The sequence below is a fragment of the Eubalaena glacialis genome, chromosome 11 (assembly GCF_028564815.1).
Source record: "Eubalaena glacialis isolate mEubGla1 chromosome 11, mEubGla1.1.hap2.+ XY, whole genome shotgun sequence".
Classification (NCBI taxonomy): domain Eukaryota; kingdom Metazoa; phylum Chordata; class Mammalia; order Artiodactyla; family Balaenidae; genus Eubalaena; species Eubalaena glacialis.
The window spans coordinates 53,596,941-53,621,565 of record NC_083726.1 but is presented as its reverse complement, the minus strand read 5'-3'; the positions used below and the strand labels follow the sequence as shown (position 1 = coordinate 53,621,565).

Below are 24,625 nucleotides of genomic sequence, written 5' to 3'. Positions count from 1 at the left end.
ACCTGTGCAGTTTGTAAAATATACAGGTATCTCTTTACTTGCTATCCTTGGTTTAAAGTTAGTATATTCTTTATATTATATTATGTTAGTATAGTATCTCAGTATTATATGTTATATTCAAGACTTTATATAAAAACTATGTTCATTCATTTTTACAAATCAGATGTAACTTGTATCTGATATCTTTGAAAACAGGCTTCATCACTACCCTTAGAGACATTTTGTCTATTTTTTTGGAATGGCTTTATTATCTTTGTTTTGCATGCCATAGGAATATCCAGATTTTCCTGTCAGTTGCCTCATCAGACCTTTCATATCTGAAAGGTCTCAGTGATAAACTAACCACAGCTTCTTAAGTCTCTGTCTTCTACAGATAGTTTTCGTTTTACTGAGATACTTGCTTGAGGGTTCTACTATAAGCTAAAGATCAGAGTTTGTGTCTTCGACAAAGAAGGACAGTCTCAGAGTCTCCTGGAAAAAGGATTGAACCAGGTTTTTCAAACTATTTTTTTAACATACTTTTTAATTGAGGTATAATTGACATATAATTCTTCAAAGTATTAACATTTCAAAGCCGAGCTGACATTACGTAGACAACTCTCAAGACCACACCAGTGGACTAAGTCAGGATTTCCAGGACTCTGTTACATCAAGAAGTAGATGGCTTCATGGGATTCCTAACCCACTATCTATCAGAATAAGAAATAACCTGTTTTTGTTGTTTTTTTAAAAAAATTTTTCTGATGTGGACCATTTTTTAAATCTTTACTGAATTTGTTACAGTATTGCTTCTGTTTTTTGTTTCAGTTTTTTTGGCCCCGAGGCATGTGGGATCTTAGCTCCCCGACCAGGGATCAAACCCGCACCCCCTGCATTGGAAGGTGAAGTCTTAACCACTGGACTGCCAGGGAAGTCCCAGAATTAACCTTTTAGGACAAAATGAAACTGATGAGGGGAACTTTACATTTATTATTTGTTTGGAATATTATTAATGTTGTTTTAATGTTCTGTTTTTCTGGATATGAAAGGAAGCTCTTTTTCTTCTTAAATAATAATCAGTGGAGTTTATTAAATGAATTTATTTTATTTTATTTATTTAATAAACTCATAACAATTTAGTAGATTTCGCTTTTGGAAACTGAAAATATTTAAATATCAGATTTTCACTGATTCCCCCAGAATTCAGAAACTCTTACTGGATTCAATAAGGATCTGCCTTCCTTTTTACCAGGATACAACCAGATGGACACACTGATTGTAAAACCAAGGCCTTATGTGAAGTGTAATATTTAAGAAGGATGCTCATTTAACCAGGTATGGCATGCCATTTTAAGGGCCAAAAGTTGGCTGTACTCAATGGAGCCAATGCTGACAAAGACTTCCTAGGAAAACTAGCCTGGTACCTAGCTTACAGGGTCCCAGCCTTACAGGTATTAGGAAGGTCACTCCCTGGCAGGCTAGAAAACTCAAGAAATTTTCTGGACCTCAGGAAGACCCTCCAGAAGAAATTTCAGGACCACAGAAATCACTCAAATTTTATAGGTACTACAGGAGAAATCTGGTACGTTTCTTAAGCTTGATTTCCTAGCTTTGGGAAAGCAAATACAGGCTTTTAAAAGTCTAACCTGCATTCATTATGAAAACTTCCAGACAGAAGTTAAATTTACAGGAGCAGTAGTTGTTCAGTACTCTAGATTTGCAAAGTATTTTTAAGGAGGCCTATCTGGTAAGTTAACACTCTTGTTACACCTATGTAAATAATCCAGCCAGCCTAAAGAATCTTATTTTGTGATTAAGAATAATCTTTTCTCGGGAATTCCCTGGCGGTCTAGTGGTTAGCACTTTCACTGCAGGGGCCGGGTTCAATCCCTGGTCGGGGAACTAAGATCCTGCAAGCTGTGGGGCTTGGCCAAAAAAAAAAAAACAAAAGAATAATCTTTTCTTTGAGATTATTATGATGGTGGGGGTGGGACAGACTGTCAGGAAAAAGTGTGAAAGACTTTGAAAGGTGGGTGGGGGGATGATTAGTAGGTGTTCTGATGGGTGTAGCCCACCCATCCAAGTTATCTATGCCTTTCATTGTCTCTGACATGTTTTACAATGCTGTAATTTGTAGAAAACTTTTTTGTGTGTTTTTTAAAAACATATAGAAACATAAAATTTCTAAGTGGTAAATCTATCAACTTTTATCCTCATTTCTTCCCTTGATTTATGCTTAGAAATGCCTTCTGCACCCTAAAATCTGATAAATATTCACCTATAATTTATATTTTCTTTATGGTTTTCTCTTTTACAATTAGCTCTCTAATCCTTCTGGAACCTTTAGAGGGAGTGTTCCTCAAGACATCGGTCTAACTATGATTCCAAGTGTATTTAATATTAATCCGATGAAGATTATGCTTTAAGTAGAGACTGAATGCAAATAAATATGTAAATATTTCTGAGTCAAATTGCTTATTAGCAGTTTTGGGGAGAGACAAAGTATAATAATTTGAATAATAATTACCAGAAACACAGCACACATTTTATATAATAATACTTGTAACATATCTATGAGATGGTCATTATTAACTCCATTTTGCAACGAAAAAACTAAGGTTCAAAGAGTTAAGTTCACAAAACTAGTAGATAAATGGTGGAATTAGAATTACAAAACAAGGTACTCTGTCTCTAAAGCCAATTTTATAAAAACAGCTAAGGTTTAAGAGCACAGCCCTACAGGGCTTCCCTGGTGGCACAGTGGTTAAGAATCTGCCCGCCAGTGCAGGGGACACGGGTTCCAGCCCTGGTCTGGGAAGATCCCACATGCCGAATAACAACTAAGCCCGTGCGCCACAACTACTGAGCCTGCGCTCTAGAGCCCATGAGCCACAACTACTGAGCCCACGTGCCACAACTGCTGAAGCCTGTGCTCCTAGAGCCCGTGCTCCGCAACAAGAGAAGCCACCATAATGAGAAGCCTGCACACTGCAACAAAGAGTAGCCCCTGCTCATCGCAACTAGAGAAAGCTGGCACGCAGCTACAAAGATCCAACACAGCCAAAAATAAATAAATTAAATAAATAAATTTATTTAAAAAAAAAAAAAGAGCACAGCCCCACTAGTGGTCAGAGGTGGGGGTTTTGTCAAAGAAGAATTTCTTTTAAAAACAAGGCTGGCAACTAAGAGTTTGTATGCCACAGCTAAGGAGCCCACGTGCCACAACTAAGGAGCCCACAAGCCACAACTAATGAGCCCATGAGCCACAACTAAGGAGCCCTCAATTAAGGAGCCGGGCAGCCGCAACTAAGGAGCCTGCCTGCTGCAGCTAAGACCTGGCGCAACCAAATAAATAAATAAAAATAAAATAATTAATTGATTGATTAAAAAATAAAAACAAAGCTGGAATCCAAATAGTAATCCAGCAGCTAGATTCATTATTGTGTCAGAGTTTCAGTCAAGTTATGCTAATTCCTTCATTTGGAAGGAAGTAAGCCAGGCCTCTTTTTTAGTTGCTGTAATCATCGAATTTGGTTAGCTCTGTCATTCTAGAACATAATATCTTGCTTAAATACACTAAGGTGGCATCTATACAAAGCAGTCATGTACATTTTTTCTGTATTCATTGGCATGAGAAAATGTCCATGATATGCTGGAAACTAAAATTAACAGATTACAAAACAGTATGTGGAGTATGGTTCCATGTGTGTTAATTCATAGAACAGTTTGTAATGTTGTACACCAAATTTTCTTGGGTGTGTGGTTAACTGTGGTTATCTCTGAATGATGGAATTACATGTATATAATTTATTTTTATTTATTTTAATTGTAAGAATCCACTTGTTTGATGATTTTTTAAAAAAATATTTCAACTGGTAGTCTGGCATCTCATAGTCATAAAACACAAATGTGTGATTTCTTCCCTGAAAATTTGTCACCAAAGAGTTAAGGGGGCAGGGGCAGTAAGGACAACATCTAATATGACTCATGAAGACAGTTTACAGCAACCTCACTTTTATTTATTTATTTTTATATATTTATTTATTTATTTATAAATAAATAAATTATTGGGTCTTCGTTGGGTCTTCATTGCTGCGCGCGGGCTTTCTCTAGTTGCGGCGAGTGGGGGCTACTCTTCGTTGCGGTGCACGGGCCTCTCATTGCGGTGGCTCCTCTTGTTGCCGAGCACAGGTTCTAGGCGCACGGGCTTCAGTAGTTGTGGCACGCAGGCTCAGTAGTTGTGGGTCACGGGCTTAGTTGCTCCACGGCATGTGGGATCTTCCTGGACCAGGGCTCGAACCCGTGTCCCCTGCATTGGCAGGCGGATTCTTAACCACTGCGCCACCAGGGAAGTCCCAACATCACTTTTAAAAAGCCATTTTTATGCACATCACGAGGCCCCCATCATGAGAAGGGAGGTGGTAGATAATTACACTGATGACTGTCACACAACTAAGGGGATACATCTGTGTCTGAGAAAGGGGGGATGATGACAGATGTGATAAATGGACAGTAGCTATGAAGAGTGGTAGTGCCAAAATGATCTGTCACTTTTCACCCCTCCTCTTCTCTGTTATTGGTTCATCTAACAATCATAATCTCAGCTGCAAATCCCATGGCTACAAAACTGTAGATAGAGCAAAACTCTGACATGTACAGTTAATTCACTTGGACTTGAATTACAAGGACAAAGTGTTAGAGAAAGGAAGGTGGTCTCTCTCTCTCTCTCTCTTTTTCTCATTTGCTTTTAAAAATAAAAAAATTAATCAAAATCTTTTTGTAAAGACCCACAGCATGTTTGCGAAGCATGAGAGGACCACCCAGGAGCCAAGCAAGGCTAATTTACTCATCCATGGAGGGGCAGGGGGAAGAGTTTTCTGACTAGAAAGCCTCTCCACTGGCAGCAGTGAACAGGGCAAGGACACTTACTTAGTCCAAAGAATATGCTGTCAGTGCCTGAAGGAGGAAAAGAAAGCTCTTAAAAGGGATATAGCTGAATTCAATCCCTTGTTAGCAATTTATTTTAGACTTGGTGTTATCTGAAAAAAAATGTTTTGCATTTACATCAGAACATCAGAGACATCTTTAGGAAATTCAAAAGCCAAGGCGTCTGTTTTAGCCCAAAGCAGAGAGGGAGAGAGACAGAAAAGAGAGAGGGAAAGAGAGAGAGGGAGGGAGGGGAAGGAGAAGAGGAAGGGGAAGGAGGAAGGAAAGAAAGGAAGGAAGGAAGGGAGGGAAGAAGGAAGGAAGGAAGGGAGGGAGGGAGGAAGGGAGGAAGGAAGGAAATGTAATGGTCCTATAGAACTACCTTTGTTTAAAATTTTCTAACTTTACATCTTCAAATAAGCTTTAAATATTGTGACAAATTCTAGTTTGTAAACTAACCCTTAGCTTATTTAGGTTGGAAATAAGTTAAGATTATCTATTGTTTCACATAGCATTGAATTTATATTTTTAGGGCCATTTTTCAAGGTTGAAAGATTTGCTTTTACCCAGCTACCTTCTAGCACAGGTAATAATATCTGCAGAATATCTACATGAAAATAATTTTAGAACTCCAAATCAGGACACATGACAGATTTTTCCCTATGACTTGCTGACATAAAAGCTCTTATAAAATAATTAAATCATAGTATTTATATATACTTGATAAATCACCTCTTTTAAATATAATTGTATTAAATTATTATTGACCCAGTGGTGTACTTATACTGCTCCACTAATATAAATGGTAACTTTAGCTGTCTGTCTTTTCTCACTAGAAACTGAGGTTGACAAGTTGGAGTTATTTGTAAATAGCCTCCTAAGTTCTCCCTCCCAGTCAATATTATTAAAATTCTAAGACAATTCATAAGTTGTAGTGCTTCCTGATATGTGACCTGACTTCCTTTGCCTCTGAAAAAGGTGCTGACTATACAACCCCCATCACTGCTAATTTGGAGCCAAGTGTTCCAACCATGTCCAATAGCACCAACTGCTATTCTCCCAGTAAAAGTTGGGTCTTGGGAAAAACCTAAAAAAAAAAAACCCATATTACTGATGCCGAAATCTCGGCCTCTGTGCACTGGTGCCGAATCGAATCTCGGAAACAGAGTTTTCAGTGAGGTAGAAAAGAATAGCTTTACTGCTTTGCCAGGCAAAGGGGGACACAGCGGGCTCATGCCCCTCAAAATCGGTGTGTCCCAACTCGGGAGGATTTGGTGAGGAGTTTTATAGCAGTGGTTCAAGGGCGGGGTTGTTAATAAGCATCAGGGTGTGTGCAGGGCCTGCACTCCTTTCATGTGGCCTCATGTGGTCTCCTAATGAGCTTCTCTGGTTCTTTTAATCTGGCCTCAGTTAGTCTTCTCTGGAATGAAGAACGCTAACATCTTCCATTTGTTGGGGGTTTTAGTTCTGTAAAGAGCTCAAAGAAATTGTTACGTGTATCCCTTGAGGCGGAACCAGGACCCTGCCCCAAGGCTGCCATAATGTTTCTTGGCTGCTCCTTTCTTGTCTCTGCATCCCCTCCCTTCCCTGATTAGCAGCTGTTTGAAAGGCTTCTGTGCCCAGGAGCCCAACAGGGTCCTCTCAGTTTCACTACCTGTGTGAAGGGAAAGAAAGAAACCACGCTGGCTCACCAACCAGCTACACCTTCTCTCAATCTGTGAAGTTAAGAGTGGGTAGGTGTGCAGGAAAGGGTTAACTCAACAGGTCTGAGTTGCTCATACCTTGCATCTTGGAAGAAAGGCCTATCTTCAGGACTGGCCTGACCCTAGGAGTTAACCTCTGAGTCTTGGAATATTCTGCTGCTAAGAGTGTTTGTATATGCCTGAGACCTTGAGTCATGCTGTACCCGTTTGATTAGATAAATCTATTCTGACAACATAATTTATAGTAAACATAAGATTTTACCAGAGCTGAGAGTAAGGAGATAAAAGGGGTGGCTACAGTCTGAGTAGTGGAAGTCACTCATGCAGGTCCTGCACACCTACGTGACTGACCCGCATAAAAACTCTGGACACCAAGGCTCAGGTGAGCTTCCCTCGTTAGTAACACTTTACACGTGTTGTAACACAGTCAAACATATCCATGCCACTCCACTGGGAGAGGACACCTGGAAGCTTGCACCTGGTTTCTCCTAAATTTCATCCCACACACCTTTTCCCTTTGCTGAATTTAATCTGTATCCTCTCACTGTAATAAACCATTTCTGAATCCTGTGAGTCCTTCTATGAACCATCAAGCATGAGGGTGTCTCGAGGACCCCCTACACAGTTGGACAACCATACCCAAGCATAAGGCCATTGGCTGACAAAGTATAAAACATACATATACCAATAAACATACTGTGGGTCTAAAAATAAAATTGCTTCTATTATGAGAGTGCAGTGTTATGATGAGGTAGATTTTTGTGTTTTTGTATTTTGTATTCTTATTGTGGGACAATGTTTAAGGAGAAAGACTGCTATACAAACATTACTACTATGATAACAAAAGTAACAGAAACCTCAAAAATTCCAAATTTCCTAATTACTGAATGGACCCATTTTGCTCAGGTGGCTCTCATTTCTTTTTTCTTTCTTTCAAATTGAAGTATAGTTGTTGTACAATATTATATAAGTTTCAGGTGTACAACATAGTGATTCACAACTTTTAAAGGTTATACTCCATTTATAGTTATTTTAAAATACTGGCTATATTCCCCATGTTGTACAATGTATCCTTGTAGCTTATTTTATACCTAATAGTTTGTACCTCTTAATCCCCTACCCTTACATTGCCCCTCCCTCCTTCTCTCTCCTCACTGGTAACCACTAGTGAGGTAATGACACTACTGGTGTCATTACCTCACAGGTGGTATGTATATATATGTGTATATATATATATATATATATACATATATATATTACACATTCTTTATCCATTCATCAGTTGATGGACACTTACATTGCTTCCATATCTTGGCAATTGTAAATAATGCTGCTATGAACATTAGGGTGCATGTATCTTTTCAAAGTAGTGTTTTTGTTTTGTTTTTTCAGATGTAAACCCAGGAGTGGAATTGCTGGGTCATATGGTAGTTCTATTTTTAGCTTTTTGAGACACCTCCATACAGTTTTCCACAGTGGCTGCACCAATTCACATTCCCACCAACAGTGTATGAAGGTCCCCTTTTCTCCACATCCTCACCAACATTTGTTATTTGTGGTCTTTTTGATGATGGTCATTCTGACAGGTGTGAGGTGATATCTCATCATGGTTTCGATTTGCATTTCCCTGTTGATTAGCGATGTTGAGCATCTTTTCATGTGCCTGTTGGCCACCTGCATGTCCTCTTTGGAAAAATGCCTATTCAGTTCTTCTGCCCATTTTTTAACCAGGTTGTTTGTTTGGTTGGTTGTTTGATGTTGAGTCATATGAGCTGTTTATATATGTTGGATATTAATCCTTTATCAGTTATATCACTTGCAAATATTTTCTCCCATTCAGTAGGTTGTCTTCATTTTGTCGATGGTTTCCTTTGCTGTGCAAAAGCTTTTAAGTTTAATTATATCCCATTTGTTTGGTTTTTGCTTTTATTTCTTTTACTTTAGGAGACAAATAGGTGGCTCTCGTTTCTTATGCATTTTCATGAATCGTCCACCTACAGAGTTCCTATCAAAGGCCTGACATCAAAGAGGGATTGGAACATGAAAGAGAACCTTAGACTAAGAAAGCCTAAAAAGTGAACTCAGGGCTTCCCTGGTGGCTCAGTGGTTAAGAATCCGCCTGCCAATGCAGGGGACACGGGCTCGAGCCCTGGTCCAGGAAGATCCCACATGCCGCGGAGCAGCTAAGCCCGTGCGCCACAACTACTGAGCCTGCGCTCTAGAGCCTGCAAGCCACAACTGCTAAGCCACGTGCCACAATTACTGAAGCCCGCGCGCCTAGAGCCCATGCACCGCAAGGAAGAGCAGCCCCCGCTCGCCACAACTAGAGAAAGCCCACACACAGCAACGAAGACCCAATGCAGCCAAAAATAAAAAATAAATAAAAAATAAAAAATTTTAATAAAAAAAAGTGAACTCAATGCAAACTCATGTACAAAGATCAGGATTAAAATCACTTGGAAGGGGCTTCCCTGGTGGCGCAGTGGTTGAGAATCTGCCTGCCAATGCAGGGGACATGGGTTCGAGCCCTGGTCTGGGAAGATCCCACATGCCGCAGAGCAACTGGGCCCGTGAGCCACAATTACTGAGCCTGCGCGTCTGGAGCCTGTGCTCTGCAACAAGAGAGGCCGCGATAGTGAGAGGCCCGCGCACCGCGATGAAGAGTGGCCCCCGCTTGCCACAACTAGAGAAAGCCCTCGCACAGAAACGAAGACCTAACACAGCCATAAATTAATTAATTAATTAATTTTTTTAAAAAATCACTTGGAAATCAGATTTCTAAGTGGAAGGTACTAAGGTGTCCTAAAAGAAAGCCATCAGGCAGGCAGCAATCTAATTAACTAGTATGAATGATTCTAATTAAGTTCTTATGAACCAATTCATTGTTCTGTGCCCTAATTATTAAGTACATCATGACCAAACTAGGTAATCAGTCAACACCTTGACAGAAATTTGGAATGTTGGGGAAACACTATGAACTAGCAGTAAAGAGATCTGGTTTCTAATGTGGCCTCCACTATTAACTAGCAGTGTGGCTTTCGTCAAGTTACTTAATCTCTTTTGGCTGTGATTTCCTCAAGTGTAAAATGAGCCATGTGAAATTGATTTAAGGTCTATCTCAGCTTGAATACATATATTATAATGACTATATTTCAGGAAATGTATTTACATGATCAGGAAGACCCACATGGGCTTCTTTGCAAAAATGCAGGCAAACAGCATCTGCAGAGTCCTATTTTGTAGGAGGAGAGTATACTTATATAAATATGTAATTTACCTAGGCATTTTATTAAGAACATTCCTTTAAAGAATTCAGTATCTATATCCCAAAGAATCTATACCTTGTAAAAGGTACTGGTACTAGCAGAGCTACAAGAAATATTAAATGCAGATCTTCATTCTAGTTTCTTTATGCTAGAATTTTTCCATATGAAAAAGTTAACACAAGAGAGAGATGACAACCAAATGCAATGTGTGATTCTTGATTGGATCCTAGTTTGAAGAAACTATCTGTAAAAGACAGCTGGAAACAGAAAAGCTATGTGGCCTTCACTAAAACAGGCTCTACTTGGGACTTGCCTGGTGGTACGGTAGATGAGACTCCATGCTCCCAATGCAGGGGGTCCGGGTTCGATCCCTGGTCAGGGAACTAGATCCCACATGCATGCTGCAACTAAGGAGGCTGGATGCCACAACTAAGGAGCCCATGAGCCGCAACTAAGAAGCCCACCTGCTACAACTAAGACCTGGTGCAACCAAATAAATAATAAATTTTTTAAAATCATGCTTTAAAAGCAAAACAAAACAAAACAAAAACAGGCTGTACTTGGTTCCCCTGATTTGGGTTTAGACATATTATAGAAAGCTGATCAAGCACATGCTATTCCCTCCTTTTTGAAAACACTTGCCCTTTTTTTCTGCCTAGAAACTTGTATTCTTCCTTTAAGACCAAGCTCAAAAGTAACTTCCTTGGTGAAACTTTACTTATGCATCCACCCAATAGAATATGTCCTTCCTCTTGTCCCACAATATTCTGTTTATTATATCTATTTTCACATTCCATTATAATTATCTGCATATATTTTTTCTTCTTTCCCATCTGCTTGCCTTCCTCTCTAAATTAGGAGTTACTCAAAAGCAGGTACCATTTTTTATTCATTTATATATTTGTAGTCCCTGGTAATTCAAAACACTGGTAGAATGCTCCATATAAAATCTAACATCCATTCAACAGAAGTATAGAGTAGAAAGGAGAAAAACATAAACCAGGAAAAAAATGAAAAGGGAAAAACTGACGGCAGACATCATGAACGTGGCCACTTTGGAGATCATTTTACTTAATGGGACATTAGGTAGTGGAAGTAAGGCCCCAACAGAGCCAAATTGTGAGACATTTTCCAACTCCCATGGTCCTTTCAGGACCTAACTTCCTCTGCACAGCAAGCTCTAACTCTACAGTCTCCCACAAAGAGAGGAAAGCAAGTAATAAATTAATTTACTCAAATTGCAATGTAATGAATTACCTGTACCAAGAGTATTTCAGAGAGAATCTGAAGGAGGACCAATGGCCAGCCCAAAAGACTTAATCTACTGATGAAGTGGCCAAACAATATATGGAGATATCGTCAATGAATTTCCCTCAAATTAAACCCCATTAGCAATTACCTTTGTCACACTGTACCTAAGCTTACTCCTATGTAGAAGCTACTTTTACATTTAGCATTTGGCAAATCCTTCCACTGTCATAATTTAAAAACTCACTGCTGTCTCCACCAGGTGTTTTTTTCCCATTGTACTCTACCTGGGCTTTAGCATTCCAATCCCTAAGGGAGTCTGAGTAGATGAGCTATTTTTGGAACGTATGAATATTGCTGATATGAATGATCCACCCACATATTCCAAAAGGAATGACCAGTTTGCAGAATTGGGGACTGCCCCATCATAATATTGGAGGCTCCCTAGATTATTACAGTGTTTTAGGCTTGAAAAATCTTTGCCTCAGGACCAACAGCCACAGCTCAGAAAGACTGAAAGAAAAAAAAAAACTTTTCAAGTCTTGGCTCTGTGAAGAGAATGCTACATCCCAACTGGGTCTTTACAGCCAAACCTGTCCTTGAACCTCATCAGCAACAACAATGACACCAGTCTCAGCTATGAAGGACAACAATCCTGAATACAGAGAGGTGGAGTGGGAGAACGAAAAAGGTGTTTTGTTTATAACTTCATCCCCTCCTTCCTGACAACCGATGCCCAGAAACCATGTAATGTGCATACTGAGGTAACTTTGGTGTCCTTATTACAAAACCAGAAAACTTCTCAAGAAATACCATGAATTTGCAGAAGGCCAGTTGTTACTACGTGCGTAGTGGTTAAAGAATGCTGGCTGTCATGTCCAAAGGCCTAAATTTACATTCCAACTCAGGTGTTTTCAGATCATGTGACCTTGTACAACTATTTACCCTTTCTCTGCCTCAGTTTTCTCATCTCTGAAAGAAAGAGAACATCACCTTCCCTAAAGAATCAGTAAAATGAAATGAGATAATCCACATAAAGTGTCTGGCCCAAGACTGGCACACAGTACATACCCAATAGATATCTATTATAATTCATGCCATTTGATTGTTCATGAGAACTTCAGTAATGCAATACTGAGACAGATTCATGGTTCACTTAGTCTGGCATTTGTCTCTGATGGTGGCAGCAAAAGGCATTTGGGGAGAGAAGTGAATGCTCTTTTTCGTTATTAAATGATTAAGGCTTTATCTGAAAATATCCCTAATTTCTTTGACTAAATCTCTAAGAGTAATATATCACTTATGAATGAGTCTACATCATTTTTGACCATATTTATATTTGCAACTGGTACCAATTTCTCTTACTTACATTAAAATACTACTTTCAAAATGCAGGGTGGGGCAGCCCCTTATTTCTTATTTTCCAATATTTTGTGAATAATCCCATATTTACCTTATCTCTTAGTCTTGATTTCATAGTCTTCATTCAGATTTCTTCTACCAGCTTTTAATTTCAGAGAAAAAAAGAGCCTTAAGCTTTCGGCACTTGATTATCTAGTTTCTCATTTATTCAGTTCAATTCATAATGGGTATTTTTGAGTTCCTACTGCAAAGCACAAAATTGAAACATACAAAACATAAGATGGAGTTTCTGTTTTCAAAAAGCATACGGTCTTCTGGAGATCCAGTCAATGAAAACTTTTTTTTAAAAATCTACTATGTATCAAATCAGCTGTAGCCTAGAGATTAAGAGCACTGACTCTGGAGCCACACTACTTGGGTTCAAATTCTGGTTCTGTCACTTAATGGAAGACCTTGGGCAAATTGCTTACATTCTCTGTATTTCAGATTCCTTATCTGTAAAACTGAGCTCACAGTATTTTCTGGGGTTGTTGAAGGATAAAGAAGTTCCACATTAAGCACTTAGAACAGCAGCTGGGTAGCATATAGTAAGCACTCAATAAAATGTCAGCAATTTGAGGTAGGCATTAAAGCTATTCACAAATATTCCTGTCCTCTCTCCCAGACACATGGAATGCACACATGGTAGGATCACATTTTCCTGCTCCCTGTTGAGTTATAGGCATGGCCATGTGCCTGACTCTGGCTAGTGAAATGTGAGAAGTAGTGACATGCCTCTGGGTAGAAGATTAAAACCCAGTACATAATTTGCAGAGTTGATTTCTCCCTGCCATGGTGATTAAGCAGCATGTGGTGAAATGAAGCCTCTGATACTAAGATGTGTAACTAAGTATCACATATCTTGTGACTAAAATGAACAGTCCTTGCTAATCCACCAGGGACAGGTAGCTGAGACATAGACTCTATGCTGTGTTAAAGCCCTGAGGCATTGAAGTGATTTCTTAGTGCAGCTTAATTTAAGCTATTCTGACCAATACAATATCATTCCAGTCACTAGGGATACAGCAGTGAATCAAACTGACAAAATGCCTGCCCTCGTGAAGTTTCTCAAGACTTGAATGCAATACCCAAAATGCTCTATGCAAACAAACTATTAAGAAACAGCCATGAGACTTCCCTGGTAGCGCAGTGGTTAATAATCTGCCTGCCGATGCAGGGGACATGGGTTCAAGCCCTGGTCCGGGAAGATCCCACAAGCCGCAGAGCAACTAAGCCCGTGCGCCACAGCTACTGAGCCTGTGCTCTAGAGCCCGCGAGCCACAACTACTGAGCCTGCATGCTGCAGCTACGGAGCCCACATGCCACAACTACTGAAGCCCTCATGCCTAGAGCCCGGGCTCTGCAACAAGAGAAGCCACCGCAATGAGAAGCCTGTGCATCGCAACGAGGAGTAGCCCCCGCTCACGGCAACTAGAGAAAGCCCGCTCGCAGCAATGAAGACCCAATGCAGCCAAAAATAAATAAAATTAATTAATTTTTTTAAAAAATTAAAAAAAAAAGAAACAGCCACAATGACTGATAAAGAGTTTACCACTTCTTTCTTCCTCCCACAGTGAGATCTTTGAAATGCAACAAATGAGTCAAAATAGAGGGAAAAAATGCTCAAGATAAAAAGAAGTATCCATAACATGGTCTCATATAACTCTCACTATCTCTCAAAATGCATGACACAGATAAACACCACAGGGATCATCCCATACAAACACAAAAGAAGTATTAATAGAGCTGAACCTGAGCAGCAGGAGACCCGTGAGAATTTACTCTTGACTCTGCCACTAACTGGCTATGTAACTCTGGCCAGTGTGATGAGTTGTCAGTCTCCCAAGTCCCTCAATATTTGGAAATAAGGAAATATCATGTCCCTTTCTAAGAGGTAAACTGTATGATGGATCTGAGCATCCATTTATTCACTTATTCATTCTTCCAATTTTACAAGTAGTTATTGACTATCTGCTATGTGTCAGGGAATATAACGCACAGTGATACAGGGATGAAAAGACAAACAAGGTCCTGCTCTCATGGAGCCTATATTTACTATGGGACATAGATAATAATAAATCACTAAACACGTTAATCTTATACTGAAAATAGTGGTAAGTGCTTTGAAACAAAGAGATGTGCTAAGTGTGTTGGGGGAATGGTACTTTAGATCGGGTGAACACAGAAGGCATCCCTGTGGAGGTGATGCTGAATTCAGAAACATGACTGACAAGAAGGAATCAACCCTCTGAAGATCTGAGGAAAAGTGTTTCAGATAGGATGGCAGGTGCAAAGGCCCTGAGGCAGGAAGAAGAGCAGAAAGAGCTCTGGGAAGAGTGGTAGGAGGTAAGTCAGAGATGGAGGGCTCAAACCATGGAGGCTTCTATAGGCAATAAGGAGTTTGCAAGTTCATGCAGACTTTGAAACAGAAGAGTGATATAATTTAATTTATAATTATTATTTAAAAGGATCATCCCAACTGCTATGTGGAGAGGAATCAATTTGGAGGCAATTTCAGTAGTCTAGATAAGGGACTGGACAAGTGGTGCTAGAAAAAGGAATAAGAAAAATGGGAAAGGTCATAGTTAGATATATTTTGGAAGACAAGTGACGGGGTTCAGAACACACTACCCCAAAATATGGTGCCTTGGCATACTGAATACTTTGAGCTGAAGGAATTCAAGAAAACACAGATGCAGGAAAGTCCTTCTGACCTTCCCCAGCCCTCCTCCACTGAATCAGGTCTTAAGGCCCTCAGGGGAGAGGCGCCCTCCCTATACCCAGAGGAAAGGAACATCCTTATCTCCAAGACAGGGATGCTAAGACAAATCCAAACAAGCAGGCCTTTCTAAAATTTCCCCAGTCTATTACCCTTAGCTTTTTTGAACTTTTTTGAACTATCACATTTTTCTATGACTCTCCATTCTTCATCAAACCTAGTACTAAACACACATAGGTTTAACTGTTTCTTCTTTGAGATTTCATTTCCTTATAAAGGCTCCCATGTCATATAAAATTTTCAGACCTAGTCAGGGTCCCTAAGAGGGCTGAGAAAAACGTTTTCCTCTTCTACACAAGTCAAGATGACATACTGATGTGTAGGATGAGGAGAGTGAAAGAAAGATAGAATTAAAGATAATGGAAGATTATGTTACTTCCTAAAATAGGAAAAGCTAAGAGAGGAACACGTTTGGGGGTGGAGATCAGGAATTCTGTTTTTGAACATATTAAACCTGACAAACGCAGTGCACAAATTTTCAAAAAGAATAAATGAGATTTTAAAACACCTAATATATAGGGACTTCCCTGGTGGCCCAGTGGGTAAGACTCCACACTGCCAACGCAGGGGGCCTGGGTTCAATCCCTGGTGGGGCAACTAGATCCCGCATGCATGCTGCAACTAAGAGTCCTCATGCCGCAAATAAGACCTGGCATAGCCTAAATAAATAAGTAAATAAATAAAACACCTAATACATAATCAATGCTCAAAAACCAGTTATTTTTTTCCCAAATTTACTAAATCTCCTAAAGAGATAATATCAATCTTACAGATTCATGAACCTTAGTTGACTTAATATATGTAAATAAAGGTTACTGATAATAATGAAACATGTATGTAGCTCTTCCCATGTGCCAAGTACTATTTTAAGTGTGTTTCATCTATTAATGAAGTTAATCCTCCCAACAGCTCTATAAGGAGGGTGCTGTTATCTCCATTTCACAGATGAAGAAATGGAGGCACAAAGTAGAAGTTGAATAACTTGACCAAATCCACACAGGTAGAAAGCAAAAGCTGAATAAAAATGTATTACTAAATGCCCCGATGTATATTGCAGATAATAAACTGAGAAACAAAGAGACAGATTATGTTGAATATTTAACAAATATTTATTGGCCATCTCACCTGTATCAGGCAATGTTCTAGGAACCAGAGAGAGCAATGAACAAAACAGACCAAAAGACCTGCTCTCATGGGCTCAGTCAAGAAAAAGTGATTTGGAGAAAGAACAACTTGGGCTTAGCCTGGAAACTGTGTAGGATCTGAATACAGAAAGGGGAAAGCAGGAATCCGTTAGCAAACTACAGTGGCCCCTTCGGCACAGCCTGTGACCTGTTTCTGTCCGAGCCGAGAATATTTTTTACATTTTTAAAAGGAGAAAGAGAAGGAGGAAGATTATAGATGTGACGTTCTGAACATCCTTGAAGGAGGAGGAAGCAAACACTGCAAGCAAACAGGCCCGGCTATAAAGGTGCATTTGCTGCCTGTGCAAGAACCCACATGGATCCCAGGATGGCTGGAGAGGAGATATTCACTGAGGAAAGCGGTGAAAGGACAAGGACAAAGAAAGGCAAGAAGTAGAGACAAGGGCTGCTGAAGCTGACAGGTTTTTTTTCTTTGTAGGTGATGGGATGGCACTGAAGGAGAGTGAATCCATAGGAAATCACTGTTCAGGACAGTTGGTTCTCACACTTGAAAAATGTGTCTAATCTTAGAAGGGCTTAAAGAATAGTATTGTGATGCACACAACAAGGGCAGAACTCTAGAGCTTTCAAAAGTAACTTTGAAAGAGAACATCTGCCTTTCACAAAAGCTCTGCCCAAACAACCTTGGAAACCCTTTCTTTTAGGATATGAACCATATCAAACACCTACTGAGTGGTGATCACTTTGTAATGTATAGAAATATCAAACCACTATGTTGTACGCTGGAAACTAACATAGTGTTATAAGTCAATTATATATCAACTTTTAAAATAATTAATTAATTTTTAAATATAAATGATTAAAAAACTTACATAAAATTATTTAAATAAAACTGACATTAATTTGTTTTGAAAAAACAAAAACAAATCACCTACTGAAACCTCCAAGTGCACGTGAAGCTTGTCTTTGCTAGAACAGAAATCTCACTTCTATACTCTGGGTCTAACGTTTTGTTGCTGTTCTTTCAATTTTTTTTCCTTAGGGGAGAGAACAGAATTTTATCTGTATATTTGCAAATTTTATCCTAAGTGTAACTGGAATATGAGACATGAACTATGTGGAGAAATCTGGCCAAATGTGGAACAAGAAGGGTAGGGGCCCAGAGGCATAAAGGACTGGTTTGCTTAGGGGCTTTATTGACAGGACAGTAAAAACAAAGGCCAAGTGGGAACCTGAGCCAACTGAAAGTTAAATAACAAGAGACAAACTTGCACAGTAAAATGAGAAGAACTTTGAGAATGGAAAAGTATGTCTAAAGAGGTAGCCTTAGAAAGAGGACAGCACCCTAGTAGAAAAGGAGATTAAACAGTTTATCTTTCAAGAAAGGAGGAACCAGTTCTAAAAAACAAAGCTGCCTGGCAGTGAGATAATGTAATCCAATGTAATAGATAGCAGGACAACTATATATGACATAACACAGAAATCAGGAAAATTCTCTATGTGGTACCAAGGACAGATATAGTGTTATTAATTGGTTATTAATTGACACTAGATAAAGCAATTTGGGGACACCCATTTTTCACACACCCTATGGAGCTTAGTACAAGCCACTGAAATGTAACAATAACTATAATACAAACCCAGAAAAAGAGATTAAGGCATTTGTGCTTGGCGTGATTATACTTATTTCTCACTGAAACAATACATTTTTTTTAACAATTACCCATTTTAAAACAACGCAAGAGAAAACACTTCTGTATTGAATTCCTATTGCTGTTGAACACATTACCATAAACTTGGTGGTATTAAACAACACAAACTTATTTTCTTACAGTTCTGGGGCCAGAAGTCTGAAATGGGTCTCACTGGTCTAAAACCAAGGTATCAGCAAGACTGCATTCTTTCTGGAGGCTCTAGGGAAAAACCTGTTTCTGTGCCTCTTCCAGCTTTTAGAGGCTGCGCACATTCCTTGGTTCGTGGCCCCCTTCCAACTTCAAAGCCAGTAGTCTTTCTTATGCTGCATCACTCTGCTGCTGACTCTTCTTCTGCCTCCCTTTTCCACTTTTAAGGATTTTGTGATTACATTCGCCCTATGCAGATAATCCAAGATAATCTCCCTATTTTAAGGTCAGCTGATTAGCTAGCAACCTTAATTCTATCTGCAACTGTAATTCCCCTTTGCCATGTAACGTAAAATATGGACAGGTTCTGGAGATATCTTTTGGGAGCCATTATTCTGCCTACCACAACTTTAACCAAAGTTAAACTATATTGTGTAAGATGGACATTCAGTCTATCAACAATGCTGAAATCTTAGATTTGTTCAGCACCTTTATAGACATTACACATTCTTCTATATGCCTGAAAGGTAAACTCTGTACATCGAGTACAGAGTTTACCTTGTAAACTAAATAAATTGGTATGCCTTTTTGTAATATTCTTGGCTTGGGAGGCCTAGGGAGCTTTACTGTACTTTGCAGATTCTGACAGCTTAAAAAGAAATATATGTAACAACTACTGAAATATGTAGTATTTCATATAAATAAATAAATTAGTATGCTTTTTTGTAATATTCTTGGCTTGGGAGGCCTAGGGAGCTTTACTGTACTTTTCAAATTCTGACAGCTTAAAAAGAAATATATATAACAACTACTGAAATATGTATACTGTCTCTTTTTGGGGAGAGTAACAATATCCTAAAATCACTATTTTCTGTTAAAAGAATACATGTTTACACTGCAGACACTAGAAAAAGTTGAGTGTTTAATGTTTTCTAAAACATTTGGTCAGAAATTTAATTTTTTAAAAATTTTAGTTCAAGAGAATGCAAACAGTAGCAGTGAGGAAAAGGCAGTTTTACTTCCAGCTTTGGCTCAAATAAAGCAAAGAAATTAGCATAGTGATATCAGCCCACGGTGGTATTTTAAGTAGAAAAAGAAAGCATTTACTTTTTTCATTTAATTTTATTATTTTCTTACAGACATGTTCCAAACAAGCTATGATTTTCTTGGCAAAACAGCTCTATCAAGAGTCTCGCCAACCTCTCCCTTGAGGGACACAGAGACTAGGGCAAAGGAAAGAAAAACGAGGCTAGACACCTGTCCCCAGTGGAAAAAGGAAGAACACACCTGGAGAGCAGCTCAGACAAAGGGAGCCAAGGAGGAAAAACAGTAATTGGAGAGAGACTGCTTCCAAGCTGTTGCTGGTTTATAAGGTAAATCTATTCCTGGACGAAAGGGATACAGTAGCAGCACACTAAAAACTGGGACAGATTGTATCTCCTTCAAGGCTCCGCTCTTATGACACTCCTTCCAGGAAGTTTTCCCAGCATGGCCTGAGCCCAGTTTGGATGAATGACCCGCCTGAGATTGCCAGGCGTCCCATGCGCATCTCATTAATGCATGCATGCATGCATTCATTCATTCATTTATTCACTTAACTCATATTGAGCACCTAACACGCTCTAAGCCCTAAAAATAAAAAAATAAACAAGGCATAATAGCATTTATCACATGGCATTTATTTGTCCTGGTGTTGGCTTTCTGTCTCTCCCACAGCAGCTTCTGGGAAGGCGCCCTATTTCATTTTTGCATCCTCAGTGTCTAGACAGTGCTTGGCAAGGCTAGGTGCTTAATGAACTTAGGAATGACCTCAAAGCGTACTTCTGATAGGGGGCTATGTTCTCCAAATCTGTCTTTGAGGGGACAGGGGATGACCGGTACACAAGATGAGAACGGTAAAAGCATCTTTATTCGGAGTGCATACAGCAATCCAGTTTTCCTATGTGGCTGCTAGTAGGGGAGTGTAAGTTAAAGAGAGTACTGGAGTCCAGGGCGGGGTGAGGAAGGTCCTCCTTCCCGCGTGCTGGAGGGATTGGGGGCCCCAAGAAGGGGGGTTCTCGCGAGCCCGCCCGCGCGCCTTACCAGGTCAATGGCCACGATGTTCCGGAGCGCCACGACTCTCCGAATGGACTGGGGCGGGTTCTCGGTCAGGTAGATGAGCCGGTCACTGAGCACCACGTACATTAAGGTGTGTTTCCCCGTGTCGGGTACCACGATGCACGGCTCGTAGGCGCGGATGGCGTCGTAGACCTCGGGCCGGCAGATGCCTCGGCAGGAACGCGTCCAGGCGGCTGTTCTTGCGCGCGGGGAAACCGGCCCGCGCGGGGCTGGCCATGCGGGGCACCCGCTGCAGGGCCGAGGGCTGAGGGTGGCGGACGCCTCCGCGCAGCCCCGCCTCCGCGCCGCCCGCGGTAGAACCCACGCGCGCCACAAAGCCACCGCCACCCCCGGGCGCTGGGGACCGGAGCCCAACTCCTGGGTCCGGCTCCTTGGAGCATCACCCCCCCCTCCCGTCCCCGCCTCCGCCCACGCTCCAGCCCCCCAATCCTGGTCTCAACCCCAGACAACAGTGGGCGGGCCGCGACGCCGGTCCCCCAGGTTCCTCGCTGGGCAAGCATCCTGGGCCCTCCTCTCACCCCGGCCCCCTACCCTCGCTTACTCCAGCTGTTGCCGACCAAGCCATTTCTTACAAACTGTATGGAAGCCTCGGCTTTAGTCTGGTTTTCTATTAGAAACTTGAATGACATGGAATTTACCGATTTATTTTTAAATAGAACAATCCTAGAGCCCTGTTAAGGTCAATCACACAGGTTTAGCATTTGATTATAACACTCCCTGGCATAGCTCTCTAATTTTTATGAGTAGAAACGTAGCTCTTCTTTCTCCAACTACATAAAAGCTCTCTGACAGAAGAAAATCGTATAAATTGTTTTGAGCACACCCAAGCCTACCTAACGGATATGCTTCTGTTCCCAGTGCCCAGGACAACGCCCTGTAGGCAGTCGGAGCTCAATATGTGTAGGATGAATGAATGGGTGAAGCCTGCATCTTGAAAAAATTGAAGTTGAGAAATGCTGATCATGCAGCCTTGAGACTGCAGGGTAGTAAAAGTACTGCTTGGTTTTTACAGACCATGAATAACTTATTATAAATTAGGTTAGAGAGATGAGAAGGACACAGCAACAGAAACTTGCCTCCAATAACTCTAGGTGAGAACTTTCATTTTAATTTCAAATCCTAGAAAAGTCATTCTCTCTCCCTGCCCACTCACCCAGAGACCTGGTAATGCAAACCATATATTTATACTTTGTTTGATTTGCTCCAGCTACCTGCAACCCAGAATCGAATTATATATTCTTTATTGCATTTTATATTCTCCTTTTCCTCATATTTTACTATGGCATACTGTATGTTGTAAGCAATTTCAAATCCTTTGTGGAGAATATAAATAAATTAAAATGCATAAACATATTGTAAACTAAATCGCTGCAAAAGGGAACTGAGGAGAAATGTTTGGATGTGACTAAAGAAGTCTGAGGAACTCAATAGCAGCAAAGAAGTAGAAACAATATTTCTTTTTTTGGTGAGAATGTATTTGGTGAATAAGGAGAGAAGAGCCACCTGCTGACAAAATTTTAAATGACCTAGCATTTAAAGTTTTCTTAGAATCCGATCATACATCTGACTCTTCATAACTTCATACCTGGAGCCCCAGAGGCATGGCTATTTCCTCTGAAATAAAGACTATTCCCTATGAAACCCCGTCTAGAATTTGTTGCCTCAAACCAACAGAAGGCAAAGGCCCTTCAGCTTTGCCAAATAGGCACACCTCACAAGAGTGGTTGAGAAGTAAATGGCTACTGCAGAGGTGCAATGTGAGGAAAGTGGGGAAAGGCATCAGTCCAGACTGCTATTTCGTGTCTCTCGGGCTCCCTGTTCCATACCCACTTCCTGGAACTAAGAAGCAGAATTACTGGATCAGGACCGGAAAAGACAGCATACCTGCTCTGTCAGAAATCCCATCATAAATGAGCTTTTGGTGATAAGGGTACTAGGCTTAACAAATATTGCACATGAAGAAGGGAACGAAGCACATGAAGAAGGGAATTTAACAAAGGGTCTGGTGGTTAAGGTGACCTCAGTTAAATTTTTAACTTTGTGGCACACCGAGAAGGCAGTATCTTGGTTTCCAGGCACTTGTTGTTCTATACTGTTGCCAATGTAACAGCAAAGTTCGGATCACAGGAAAGGGGTTTAATATAGGAGAAAGATCCCTAGATTTGGAGTCAGGAGAACTGGATTAGAGCACTAATCCTGTTGCTCAGTATCTGAGATTTTTGGAAAGTAACTTCACCTTTTTGAGCCTCATTTGACCATTTGTAAAATGAAACTAGTACTAATTTATGCCCTGCTAACCAAAGAGCTGATGTGAGGAGCAAAGGCAATGACTTATGAATTCTAAAAGCACTACAGACGGGTAAAGTATCCATATTCCCTTATCTTTTGGTAAGCTTTATGAGGATAGTTAACATAAATACACCCTACATAAGCATTTACTCCTTATCTTCTAAATCCATCCAAACTCAGGAAGCATTTGGTACAGATCCTGTGCAATCAAGCACTTAAGAGATGTTTCTTGATAAAACTATCAAAAGGAATGAAACATTACTTACCTGGAACTAATCCCCAAAGGCACTCTCCTTAACCAGAAGAACAGAATAGCCTTAGGTCCAAGGATGAAAGGACAGTAGTGTTGAGCATAGGTCTGCAGAGCCAGATGACCTGGTTCAAATTCCAGGTCTCACTCAGTAGTTTAAAAAATTACCTTGGACAACTTTATTTATTTATTTATTTGGCCGCACTGCATGGCACGCAGGATCCTAGTTCCCCAACCAGGGATCAAACCTGGGCCCTTGGCAGTGAGAGTACGGAGTCTTAACCACTGGACTGCCAGGGAGTTCCTGGACAACTTACCTTAATTGTTCAGTGCCTCAGTTTCCTGATCTGTGAAATGGGGTAATAGTACCAACCCCATAGAGTTATTATGAGGATTAGCAATGTTTCTAAGTTCTTAGAACAGGTACCTGGAACAGAGCGAACAATGTGTAAGTGTTTTAAAAATAAATTGAACAAGTATGTGATTTCCTGGTACATATATGGTCATTTAGTTCCCCATATACAAAGTAGTAATATCAAATTCTTCCTTGTTGGGTGCTAGCCTAACTTCTTAAACTTTAGATTAAGGCTCAAGACAAAATCTAATCTACATGCACAAATATACAAACAAAAGAATGGCATTTTTACCTTTTTTTTTTTTAGTTGCATTTTTGGTGGAGAAATGAGCAGTGGGCCATAGGTCATAAGAATCCTGTGAGGATTTCAAACTAGAAGTACCCTTCAGTGGGTCTAGGGATCCCAAGTGTTCCCATCTCCCAACGTGAAACTAAAGACAGTATGTATAGAGAGGTACTTGAAGCCTGTAGTAGGTAAATAGAACTTGAACTTTTAAAGGTGTCTGAATTAGGAATCCCTAATAATAGGTATTTCTATTTAGTATTAATGGATACTGACCATTTAAATATCTACAACATTAGCAGTCAACTGACATATAGAGAAGTGGTGTCATTATGATAAAGTCTAAGGAACCATGCAAATGCTTTGGATTAAAACAAACAACTTTTTCGTTTACTAAATAATGCCCCAGTGCTCTGTTCTGCCTCAGGCTTCCTGCTTCACACCCACTTACTCTAAAAGAAACCAATGATTGGACTAGAACCCAATAAAGACAGCTCACCTGACCTATTTTCCAACTTCTTTCTCGGCCAGGAAGCCCATCATGGATGAGCTTTTGGTGACAATGACTATAGGCTTAATAAGCTTTGAGACAAATAAGAGACTCTGACACAGAACTCAGTGGTAATCAACTCATATTATATTATTTGGGTTCAATTCAATACATTTCACAGATATTTACTGAGAAATTATTACCCATAAACAGAATCAGGATAAAACTTATTTTCAGTCTTCAAGAATTGACTAATAGGTGAGTAAGACAACCACACAAATTTAATACAAAACAAAAACATATTAAAATATATTAATGACATGAGAGGTATGAAAAAAAAAGCACAACATCAAAGAAATGATCAAACAAGCCTGGTTGTGGAAATGTGGAAACACTTAATGAGGGAGGTAGCATTCAATAAATTCTCAAAGAGTGAATGAAACTATTTCTTTTTTTCCTTTTATTATAGTCGGTTTTTTTAAGTTTTTTTTTTTTTTTTTAATGAATGGACTACATGTTCACTGTGGAGAATTTTTTTTTTAATCCAAAAAG

At 40.0% G+C, this 24,625-nt stretch overlaps 1 protein-coding gene across 10 annotated transcripts in view; it reads left to right on the top strand.

Moving 5' to 3' along the window:
* XPOT (exportin for tRNA) overlaps nt 1-24,625 on the top strand; it is a 154,642-nt gene that overhangs the window by 89,630 nt on the left and 40,387 nt on the right. For 3 of the 10 annotated variants that reach the window (XM_061204737.1, XM_061204736.1, XM_061204734.1), the window contains one exon: nt 19,428-19,661. The exons of 4 other annotated variants lie outside the window; for them this stretch is intronic. The gene's annotated coding sequence lies outside the window, so the exon portion shown is untranslated. Of the gene's footprint in view, nt 1-824; nt 882-1,294; nt 1,315-18,306; nt 18,329-19,427; nt 19,662-24,625 lie in introns of those variants that run through there. 3 more of the 10 variants (XM_061204739.1, XM_061204740.1, XM_061204738.1) reach the window with 3 other exon arrangements.